This window comes from Chamaea fasciata, unplaced genomic scaffold (genome assembly GCF_029207755.1).
Source record: "Chamaea fasciata isolate MVZ Bird 193981 ecotype frontalis unplaced genomic scaffold, bChaFas1.0.hap1 SCAF_6, whole genome shotgun sequence".
Taxonomy (NCBI): Eukaryota; Metazoa; Chordata; class Aves; order Passeriformes; family Sylviidae; genus Chamaea; species Chamaea fasciata.
The window spans coordinates 39446998-39456876 of NW_027094091.1; positions in this window are offsets into that span (position 1 = coordinate 39446998).

Here is a 9879-nt window from a genome sequence, read left to right on the forward strand (position 1 = left end):
TGCACATCTTTAAATTCAGTTTCTTGTCTGTTCATATTGTAAAAAACTTGAACTATACTAGCTCAGCCTTTCTCTCTAGTACAAAATGATATTTTTTCTTTTCATAATGCCATTTACCATTCTTTTTGCCTGACTGGAGTGTGAGCCATCTGAAATCTTATTTCTTATTGTATGGCTATTAATACTTCTTAAAACCTTTTTTTCAAGGACCCTGTCAGAAGGAATTTCAAGGTCCCAAGGGATTATATTTGCTTGTTTCCTTTTGTGCATCTTGTCTTAGTCTTCTGCAAAAAGAATACCTGTATTTATAGAATGGCTGCTCAAAGAAACTTTAATGTCTATTTTCATATTTTGCTGTGTGACTCTTGTTCACTTTCTAAGTTTGAAGCAAGTAACTTTTTCTAAATCTTAAACTCTTTAAATTCCTGTTTGACTATTTTGCAAACACCTAGAGAATATGAACTGCACATTTGTCTGGAATTAGGGATGTAACATCACACTGATTCTGCTCAACTAATTTGCTGATTCACTGCTGTTAAAAATAACTTTGGAATCATACTTTTCAACTACTTTTTAATTTTTTTAAATTTAGAAAAGATTTTTTTAACATTTATTTTCTTGTCTAACAAGCTTTTATCTGTTTCATCTCAATCTTTTATGTGTATTATTTCAAAAGGTAATATCATTACATCAAATCTATTTAGAGACATAGCTGTGTGATGCTTAGCTCCCTAGCAAGGTTAAACCACAATATATGGAAATTCAATTTATTGGTGCTGTAAGGCTTGTTTTACTCTGATAAGGGAAACTTTTGCTACATCTGCAGAATTAGTAGAGCAGGCTTCCTTTATCATGCCAGCAACAGTCTTAGTCCTGGAGAGGAGGCGTTGGCTTTTCTTGCAGATTAGCAGCTCTGTGTTTTGACCCAGGTTATTTTTGTCCTTCATTCACTAGTCAGAAAAAAGTGTGTTTGTGTAAAAGAGTTAAGTAGAGAAAAATATTTCTTTAGTAGTTGTTTGACACTTGTTTTCTTCCAATGGTTTTCTTTAAAGCCATTAATCAAGAACTTTTCATATTTTGGGTCTGGTTTGATGTTGGCAATCGTCACCGCAGAATTCATTGACCTAACTCAATGATTTTATGTCCCCTGTTAACTCACTTCAAAAAACCTTTTAAAAACTTCTGTGTTTTTTTTTTATTTTGCTTTTTTCAGGGGTTGCAATCTGTGCTCTCAATAGAACTGAAATAGCTGGTACAGGTGTTTTATCCAAGTCACGACAGCTGAAAATTGATGAGGGCCTTCTGATTACATGTTTACCAAACCATGCCACTTAAATGCAGGAGGACAAAAAGGATCTTGAGTGTGCTGTAGCTTTTACACAACTGAAAGTCTAATTCAGAACTCATTCAGTCAAGAGAATTTTATACTGATTTTGGTAACCTGTAGCAAGCTTCATTAGCAAAAAACCTTCTCTGCAACATTTAAGAAAATTAAAGTTAAAACTTTAAACTGTATGTAACACACTTGAAAGAGAGAGCAAGACAATTGAAAAAGTGTTCAAAAGAAAAGAGAGAAGGATGAAGTTTCAAAATTATGTGTAAATACACAGCTTGAATGAGAGACAGAAGTACAACTTGGCGTGCCAGGAGCTGCAGAGGAAGAAGTGTTTGCACCAACAGGGACCAGATTGTGTGCACACACTGTTTTAGAAAACCAGAAACTTAGGACTCCCTCAAAGACCATTCTTTACAGGAACAAGCCTTCATTTGTGGCACAACTGCTTGTGAGCTATCAGACTTTTAATTTAAGATGCAGTTATTAGGAGGAGTGTTAATTTTGTATAATCTTGTCAGGCTTTAAACTGTATCATTATTTCGGAATCAGTGCCTGAAGGGTGCATTATTTCTTGAAAAGAAAAACGAAACAACAACTCGTGCTCTCCTAGGTAAGATGAATCAACAGTTAGTGTTTTTATTTGCTGAGATCGATTGTGAGCATGGTTCCTATTTATTTCTGCTGAGGTTTCAAAGTTAATTTTATTCCAATGTGCTTATAGCTGACACATTTTGCAAGCCACAGGATCATTTTTTTCTCCTTTTTGCAGTTTAAATTTTTTTTCTTTTTGGTTCACAGTTCTTCCACCATCTCCATTTATATACTACTGAGTAATCCTCACCCATTTTGAGGGAACTGCCTTGCACCAAGATTATGAGCTGTGAGAGAGGTGCAAAAATTGAAACTTAAAGCTGGAATAATTCAGGTAATTGCAGCTGCATGCAGATGAGCGGGCACAGCCTTTGAAAATGTAAAAAAAAAAAGAGGTTGTGTGGAGATAAGTAAGTAATCAAAAGCCTGTTTGTTCCATTCTGATGTGGCAAGCACTGAAAGTTCATCACTGGTACAGAGCTGATTTTTATGTATTGTTTCAAGGCATCACAAAGTTTCACAATGCGGACAACTTGACTTGTGCCTTGTTATTTTACATGTCAGCAGGTTTAGTTTTTTCCCTATTCATTATAACAGTGTAGAGAGAAAAGTTCATGCCATTCTGTAGTCTCTAGTCGTACTTCAAGTGATAGTTTCTACTAACAGCAGAAGTTTGCTCTTTTGTCAGCAGTTTTAAGAACCAAAAAAGTCTGTGCTCGTGCACTAAAGCATTCTGGTTTATTTTTCAAAAGAAAAGGTATTAAATAAAAAAGGTCATGGGTGTTTGGGGTTTTTATTTCATTTTTTATTTTGCCTTTACATACCAAGATGTGAAAAGAATAGATCAGTTGAACATTTTTCAAGATGTGCAAAGGATAGATCAATGGAACATCTTTCAAAGTACCATGTCTCAACAATTAAAACGCTGAGTTGTAAACCATATTTTGATTATCATTGTCTAAACTAGATTGGTGGCAAAGTCAACCCCTTGTTTCCCTATTCTTCATTTATATGTGAGAGCCCCCAAGATGACCTTGTTGCATGTAAAACAGCATGAGGTACTCAGATGTTATACAGTCAAGGATACAATGCTGTGTATGTCAGATGTATCCATATATTGACTCCTTGGAAATTCTAAGAGACATTTGGGCATGTTTGTTGTGTATGTGCAAACGGTAATACAGGCTTCTTTAATAATAAAAAATTCTTGTTTCTCATCTTGAGAAGGCAATTACTAAGAGTGAGAAATACTTCAAAGTGATGTCTTAGTGTTGGCATCTTCAGTATTAAAAAGGGTCTGGAAAGATGGTAAAGTGTATTGGTTCTGAACAAACACTCCTCTGATGTAGTACTGAAGGGAAATCTAGCTAATTTTGAGTTAAAAAGTCAAATGGAAAATATGCTTTTGAACAGCTTGAGAAAAAAATATTACAGATCATTAACAACAATAACTGCTAGGAACAGAAATGTCCAGAACAACTGAATTTGGTGTGTTAAAGAGTTTTAAGACTGTTTTAAATACCTTTTTGTTCATTATCAGATTCTGCTAAACCATGTCCCATTGAAGGACCACTTACCAAAAAAGGCAGACCTCTGTCTCTAAGTGCTGCAATTGTACATCTATTTCATGGTTTATCATCAAAATCTGAGAACGTGCAAAAGCATTTCTCGGAGCTGTTCTAGAGGTGACCAGGTTACTTGTTGTTGTCCTATTTCAAAACTTTGTGCTACATTGCACTGTATGTAAGCAACATCTTCTCTGTGGAGACAATAGATGAGATCTAGCTAGCAGTAGATTAAAAACCGACGACTAAAAATAATTAAGAATACTAGGCGCATGTTAAATACCATTTTGAATTAAATTTAAGTGGAAAAGTGTGCATGTCAGTAATTGAAAATTTTCTAAATTTGTTTAAAAATAAAGAACATAGAAAATAATGATAGAGAAGTTAGCAAAAAAAGTCTCAGAAATTATATTCTTTGATTATTTATCACCATGTTCTAGCATAAACTATCAGATTAATACAGAAGAACCTGGAATACATACTCAACAGAAAAAAACAGGACAGATTTCTTGGCATTTCCTTCAAAGTACTGACTCCTGGGGAAATATATTTATAGATTTTAATGAAGTATAGTTACATTTTCCAGATGTTTTATTGAAATACATTTGGATGCAAAATAAATCAGTAGGCTGTGTAATGAAATCAAGGTCTATAAAGCAAAAAAAGAGAAAATCAATATCTCCAACAGCATAGTTTCTAATGGTCTTTTCTTTTTAAATTATAAATCCCCCAAATTTAAATATTTATGACCTTCATGTCTAAAAATAATTCCCTAGCCTTGCCTGTCATCTTGCTGAACTCTGTGATAAAGACAGATACTCTGGTTTTATGACCCTCTTGGTTATTTGTCCTGGGTAGATGATAAAATAACAAGTTACAGTATGGATGACAGGCATACAGTGGCAATATGGGGATCCAAATCCTGGTGGCTGCAGTTTGCAATGGTTTAGAAAAGAACAGTTAAACATTAGAAGCCTCCTTTTAGGTAAGAAAAAAATCCAACCACCCCTCTCTCTGCTTTTCCTAGCTACAGTTATCACAATTTATTAGTGTTATAAAAACTAGGTCAAATTATGCTTACCTATTATTGCTGTCTCTGAAGCCATCTACAAAGTTGGTCCAGAGACCTGAATTACATAATTTCCTTATGTCTATTTTATAACTAAGATTTCTACACTATTTTGGTATTTTACTTGTACTTTGCTGCTAGTTTCATCTTTATTTTTTAGGCATTTAGCCCTTTACCTTTTTAGAAAGGGCCAAACATTGAGTGAGTGGTCGTTTCTAGTACATCCAGATCAACTTGAAAATAGTTTGGGCATACAGTAAGGTTCTGGGGTAGGACTCAAGATTTGTTCTCTTTCCAACTCAAGGTTGCAAAGTTTTTACCATGCTGTTTAAAGTTGTGCTGTAATGCATGGTCCACTCCCTTCTTGATTGAAAATGTTAGATTCAATCCTAATTACTGTTTTTTCTACTCTGAGTGATTCAAAGAGGAAAATGTTAGAAATAGTGGGACTCAGCTGGGTCCCTTCTCTCATTTTTGCCAGTAATGCTGCTGCAGGTCAAGCAATAGGCTGAGTAGGTTGCTTTCTTTCAGAACATGTGGTCCGTTCATAACTAGATAGATTGCTTTTCTGTATTATTTTAACATCTTTGGAAATGTAATGATTGCAGTGGTAGATTAAGAAGAAAGCAAGGATGGGGCAACTGTCTCAGTTCATGGATTCATGTTCATCGATTTTTAGGCATGCTGTTGGTAGAAATATGAATAACAGCTCATTTTGGGGATAAAGAAGCAGAATGCAGTAAATATGACATGTCAGGCTCAAGGCTGTGGAGCTGTGTGATATAAGCAGCTTGACATTTCTTGTTTTAACTTTAATTCTTAGTGCAACTGCATTGGTTACTTTTGCCTTTGTTTAGTCATATTTTTAGAGCAGATCCTCTTGGTAAGCCTGAAGTTTTAGTGTTTACTTTTTGCATTTTTACTTAATTGATGTCTGTCTTCAACATGTGCCAACACATTTAAAATATATATCTTGGACTTTAAAAAGAGAAAACTCCAATGACTCTACCCACTGCAGAGAATTCTATGTATTCTAAGTTTTATACTATAGACAACTTTCATCATATTTGACTTTTTCTTATTATTTGAATTCAGAAATCATGTACAAAAAAAGCTGTTATCCTTTCTTATTGGAAAAGCTTCGTAACCTTTTATAAGGAGCACAGCTTTATTTCCAATCTTAATTCAGATTAAAATAAAAATTACGTGGTTTTGTTTTCTTTTCCTCTTTCTTTTACTCTACTGTCAAGTAGTTTTCGAAAGAACCCAATGGGTACATGTTGAAACTCCAGATCTGAAACTTTGTACAGCTATTTTTAAGAGAACCTTATCTTTATTTTCCTTTATTTTCTTTAAATGTTATTGGTAAAAGCTTGTATTTTGGCTTATGAAACCTCGGAGATTTATGTAAAAGCATTAAAATGGCATCTAGCATGAAAATACAAGTGCTTATTTCCTTGAAACATAACACAATGTATTTTTAATTTTGTTCCAAATTCTTGTCATTCTAGACATAAAATAATAAATAGAAAATTATTTTCCTCCTTCACTTATGAAGTTATGTCCCTCACAATAACAGAATGTTTTATCGTAGGACTGAAAATTAGAAGGGACAAACATTTGACAGTAAGCAATTATGTCTTCATCTTGGCATTAGATTATTTTGTTGGTTTCAAATTTTCTCATGCATGGAAAAAGAAATATGAACACCCTGAGATCAAACTAAAAGCATGATTTTTATCAAGTTCATAAGAATTGAGGAAAGAAAATAATCCTAGAAAAAGATATTTTGACCACAGCAAGCAGTGAAAAGTGCACTTATCTGAAATTAATTTAAGTGTCTTATGGATCAGTTAATAAGTAATCAGTTACTTTGCCGGTAAAGATGTTTTCAGAAGAGTATGGTTGTGTCCAATACTCTTCTGAGTACTCTTGGGTTTTACTCTTGGGTTGTGTCCAATACTTTCCAGGGTTTATAGAACAGATAAATATTCTCCTAGCCTGTTATACTCATTTTCTCTGGCATCCACACTGTGATTAGAAAAGCCTTATTTGCTTTAGAAGGGGTGTGGTATTTTGCAATGACTAGTTCTTTTCCAGGTGAATGTGCTGAATGCAAAAACAAGAATTCACATCTGTGATTGTTTATCAGTGTTAAACAGGAGATTTTTATTGTTTAAGGAGTCATAACTTTCTCTTTACATTGACAAGAAGGACAAATTTGATTAAAGTGATCATCTCTGATTTCCTGTTCTTCTATCAGCCCAGAAGATCTCCTGAAAAGCAGGTATGTCTCCTGTCTGGTTTGTATTTTCTTCAACCATAATTTATCTCCCAGATGAGATACAGTGTAAAAACCAGAAATGTGCAAGAAGTGGCAGCGCCACAGTAGCCCTGCACACTCACTTCTTTCTCATATTCACTGAATAAGAACAAGCTCTGAGGCTAAATAATGTGCAATACGTACATAGAGTCTTCTACAGCCAAAACCGTGTCTGCTCTGCATTTGTACATGTTCTAAATTAAGGAAAAGCAGTGCAGCTTTTATCTTAAAGCTGTGCCATGACCAAAGTTTCTCTTTTGCATTGACAACAGAAAGGTTTTATTTGGCTGTAATACTGGATTCAGACCAACACTATGTGTGTCTGATTGCAAAGTAGTTTTGTTTTTAAGCTGAACTCTAAGGAATATCTTCTTGTTTGATTTATGCCATAAATGTGATAGTTGAGACTTGACTCAGACTTCTAAAAAAAAAATATTTGAATAATAATGTGCAACTATTCTTAGTTAAAATAACCGGCACCTACAAATTAATTTTTAATTTCTTCATGTAGAAATCCTTCATCTATTTCTAAGACCAAATACTTAAAATTTAATAACCCAGCAGCACATTCACTGAATCAAAGATTCATAATATTTTAACATGAAAGACTTTGGACTAAAATCAAAGAACATTAGTTACTTCAAAAACTTTGTGTCAACTTATGAACAGGTAACTTAAATTTACATAAATATAAATTATGTGCTTATATATATATTTATATTGAGAAGTATAGTTTATGTTCTGTCACTTATAAGAAGCAGATTCTCTAATAGCTTACTTACCAGTAGTTTTTTGAGTAAATACATCAACATTTTGAATAACTTATAAAACAAGAAATCTTAATCTCAAATGCATTCTAATACACTTGTTCTCATATTCTTCTCCAAAACAGATTAAAATTTTATGAGACGATTATTAACACCTTATTTTGACAAGAAAGCATTTTTGAGCTGTTGTCTTTGGGAAGGCTGGTTCACCTTCTGGTGCTACAATTTACCCACCCTGGAGTGAGATAGCACTGACCTTAGTATCTGGGGCTGGTAAGTGCATCTGCCCTCCCTCAGCACTCAGCATTCCTTCTTGAGCTCTAAGACACTGTAGAAGTTTTTGCCAGAATTCAGGATGTTGACACAGTGCCAGGGGGAGCTTTAGTACAAGAGTAAGTAAAGATGTGCTGGAGCTGTCTCAGGGAAGGCAATAGCTATTAGTGGATTTCCATGACAGCTAATGTTGGCAGGTTAAGCATGTGGTTACCCAGACCTTTTTTTCCTCAGTAGAATTTTCTTGGCATGATCATTTGGCTCACAAACTGGAACCCTGGAACCAGCTAAGGATCTACCTGGGGCATCCCTGAGAGGCTCAGGAACTGCATTGGGAGGGCTGGTGGCACTGCTGCCCTCGGGAAGGATTCAGTTTCACGTTCTGGGCAGCACAGACAATCAGAGAATGTGTTGTCATCACACAATTTGCCTGTGTTAAAAGTCTGCCCAACTGAAAACCTTCCCCACCAACATTTCTTCCTTATGTTTGCTTGTCTAAAACTGGCTGGAGAGAACCCTCTGTAGGCTCATAGCTCTGCACTTATAAGCTTGACATGGGGCTGATGCTGCAGGCACTCTTCCTACGGAGGAAGTCAGCTGCAAAATACACCATTTGTTGCAAAGCAACACTTTTGTGAGGGTCATTCTTCTAAATAAAAACGAAGTTTATGCTTTTCAGCCACCCAGGTAAAAAAGTCACTGTAGAAATAAAACATCATAATTCAAAGGTTGCTAATAATTTTCAAGCTGTTCCAACATTACCTGTCAAATTTAAAAGCAAAAAGGACTTTATAAGATAAATACTTGCTAATGGATATGAAGTGTAGAAGGATCTTCTATTTCTATATTTAAAAAATTTTTAAGGCATTTGAGAGACCACTTAGACAGTTACAAATCTATGGGTGAGTCTTATAGAAAACCAATTCATGGCACCTAAATCAGAGCAGTTTTTTGGAATCCAACTCAAAGGGTCAAGAGATAATGTGAGATAATAAAGCAGGTCATACAGTGCATGAATGACAGGAAAAACTCCATGGATTCTTGCCTTATGTGTTTTTTTTTTACAGCACCAACATTACTGGGTTTTTCCTTATAATTTTACTTTTCCCATCCTTTCTTCTGATCTTCTACTTAATTTGTTTCTTCATTTTTAAAAGTCCTATGGTGTCTGTTGCTTGAAAGCTTTAGGTGTTAAATTATTAAAATAATAGGCAGCTATAGTAGAAAATTCACACTAATTTTCTCAGGGAAATTGAAATTGCTTTTGAAATTGAAATCACACTTTTTGTAGGCAAGGTTTTTTTTCATCTGATACACATTCACACATATATTTGTGTATATGTAAACTAGTCACATTCTTTTTGTCTGCATAATCCCACCCCATACAGTAGAGTTTATTTTCTGGATATTAATACAAATTCCATAACAACTTCATAGTCATTACAAAATGCTGTTCTGCAGCATGAGCAGTATCCAAATGGTGGTTTGATTCATATTCCCATTACATAACCTCTTGGAGAGAAACACATAAAACTCCAAAATGCTAAAAGGATTTTGTGACTTGCAGCTAAATGGCCACTGTAATTGCTTTTTAGTTTCTCCTATTAAAAATGTGAGAAGCTTGTTGGTCATTGTGTAACTGAAGGTCAGTGTGACTGACTGATGGCTACAAGCTATTCTGCTATGCACTGCCACCATGAAAACACAAGTACCAATCTATGTTTGGAGTTTTTAAGGTGTATTTGTATTTGTAGGGACTTCATACTCAAGCTGGAACTAGAGCAAAGAGCAAAGAATAGAGAGATTAGCATGTGTTGAAGAGGAAGGGGTCCCGATTTTTAATCAGCAGTCTCTGAAATAATTCCTCGAGCTGTTTATAAAACTGAATACCCATTTCATGTGTTAGGGAGGAGCAGGCATAGACTGCTTTTCAAGGGGGGTCAAGCTGGGAGTCG